This window comes from Montipora foliosa, chromosome 4 (assembly GCF_036669935.1).
Source record: "Montipora foliosa isolate CH-2021 chromosome 4, ASM3666993v2, whole genome shotgun sequence".
NCBI lineage: Eukaryota > Metazoa > Cnidaria > Anthozoa > Scleractinia > Acroporidae > Montipora > Montipora foliosa.
Window position 1 is genome coordinate 2,120,813 of NC_090872.1, and position 2,500 is coordinate 2,123,312.

The window sequence follows — 2,500 nt, forward strand, 5'->3', positions numbered from 1 at the left end:
CCATTTTCTTTGACGTTGAATATTGTGGTAAAAAACAAATCGAAAGTGGTTCAGCGTTGTCGGCTGCGCCTCCTGAGTCCACAACATTTTGACCACTGTGATGACGAATATCGTTGTCGATAAGAGAACAGACAACGCTGAACCACTTTCGATTTGTTAAATTGCACACAAAACAAAAAATTGAAACCCCACAGTAGCTATCGAGCAGTTCCAGAGGCGGACAGATAAAAGAGCATTTAATTACATCTCTCTTGAATCTATGAGATTAAAATTATGGTATGATGGACGGAACATTAATATCTTTGTGACCTGTTGTTCTTTCCAGACAACGAATTAACGTATAACAGCCCCGGGATGGGGGGGGGGGTACTCGATATATCCCTGGGTGGGGAGGTGCGGCGCCCCTCATACCCTGACCCTGTTTAAGACATTTCACCCAGTTTAAGACAAAAATTGATAAATCGATACCCTGATTAAGACAAAAAATGATAAATTCGATACCCTGTTCAAGACAAAAATCCCGAAAAGCATACCCTGGCTGGCCGCATGTCCCCATTAAGCCCTTATAAGGGAGTAACCCCACCCCCGGGATAACAGCAGTGTTCGAGGGAGAAGGCCACTTTTCTCTCTGAGTATATTTGCGCAGTACAACTACTGTCAAATACTGTACATTTAAGATTTGAAAGGCCTGAAAAGGTGTTGAGGGAGGAGAAACGGTTTTAACTGCCCCAGCAAGCAGCCACTGAATTGGGACATTTAGCAATGCATTCACGTGAAACAGCAAACGTCTGCTTCGCGTGACCCACGGCTACTTGGAATGGACTCTGTAAATTTCGAGTATTTAGTTAACAAAATACAAAAACAAAAACGAGTCTTTTTCAAACATTGCTTGTTAAAAAGACGCTGTATAAAAATGAAAATTCTTACCTCTCAAATTTTTGCTAGTTTCGATGAAGCTGTTTTGTGAATCAACTGAGTCAACGTGAGTTCATGCACAAAATTATGGTAACTGAAGGAGTCAGTTATGAACGATCTGTAACAATGAAACCTAATATTCCCATGTTTGACTTACCGGAAAGTGGTTTTGGGGTTATTTTTTTTCCGCAAACTTGCTATGTAGAAGAAAAATACGGCAAACGTGAAGAAAGGCGAGAAAATCATGGTCACTTTGCCGTTCGAGTTTCACGTAAAACATGATGCTAAAGGTCTTTCTAATGACTAACGCTCAGAAAAATGCAAGATTTCCTCGATTTGTTGTTAGCTGACTTGGTTGACATAATATATATATATAATAGTAGTAGTGGCATCCTCGTCTCGAAGAGGGGATGGTTAGCGCTGGGGATTTGGGGGATACTGGCCGGAGTGGCAGTCTCTCAAGTTGCAGGTGGCGCAGACGTGCCTTGTGGAATCGCGCGCAGAGGCTGTGCGTTCTTTCCTCGCCGTTCTCTTGCATGTAGCCTGGACTACAGCGTTCGCTTCCGCCTTTGAAACCCCCATTTTGACACTTTGCCGCCATGTATCGCGGTGATTGGCGATGTCCTCCCATGCACTGGTGTGGATTATTGCAGATCACAAATCTCGCTTGATGACATCCTTGTAGCACAGCAGCGGTCGACCCACGCGACGGACGCCCTCCCCGGCGCAGTTCTCCATAAAGGATTTCTCTTGGAAGGCGGTCACGCTCCATGCGATGTGCATGACCGAGCCATCGAAGGCGTCGCTCAATGAGCAGTGATGGCATGCTCAGTGAGCCAGCGTGCTCCAGGACCTCGGTGTTGGTGACTCTGTCCTGCCACCTGATGTGCAGCAGGTGCTGAAAGCAGCGGAGGTGGAATCCGTTGAGTCGCCGCTCTTGTACATGTCTGGCATAGGTCGACCACGACTCGCTGCCATAAAGGAGAGTCGACAGGACAAGCTTGGTAGACAAGCTTGGTAGACGCACATCTTGGTCCTTTCGCTCAACAGGTCATTTCCCCACACTCGCTTGTTGAGTTTGGCCATGACAGCAGCTGCTTTGGCGATCCTGCAGCTGATCTCAGCATCAAGCGAAGTCGAGCTTGACACGGTGGAGCCCAAGTAGGTGAAGGTATCCACAACCTCCAGCTCCGTGTTGTCGATGGTGATGACTATGGGGGACTCAGCACCTTGGGCCAGGATGTTGGTCTTCCTGAGGCTGATCATTAGCCCAAACTCCTTGCAGGCGTGGGACAGCTTGTCTACGAGATGTTGGAAGCCCTCGTCGCTGTGGGATGTTAAAGCAGCGTCGTCTGAAAACAGCAGCTCCCGTATGAGCAACACGTAAGCTTTGGGTTTGGCGCGGATTCTGGCGATGTTGAAGAGTTTCCCGTCTGACCTCGTCTGGACGTAGACACCAGTGAATAAAGTTTATGTCTAAATGGTGGAACCAGGCACATGCAGACTTTCAACGATGAGTCAACTGGGACCTACTGAATGTCACTGTTGGTTAACTCTAAAAGGCAAGTGCACATCACAGCCCCAA

General features: G+C 47.3%; 1 protein-coding gene across 2 annotated transcripts in view; it reads left to right on the top strand.

The window, feature by feature from the left end:
* Nucleotides 1-2,500, top strand: part of LOC137999520 (uncharacterized) — a 14,332-nt gene that overhangs the window by 4,998 nt on the left and 6,834 nt on the right. The window contains exon 8 of one of the 2 annotated variants that reach the window (XM_068845301.1): nucleotides 1-125. This exon is cut by the window's left edge and continues 1,210 nt beyond it. The exons of the other annotated variant lie outside the window; for it this stretch is intronic. The gene's annotated coding sequence lies outside the window, so the exon portion shown is untranslated. Of the gene's footprint in view, nucleotides 126-2,500 lie in introns of those variants that run through there. 2 annotated transcript variants of the gene reach the window in all.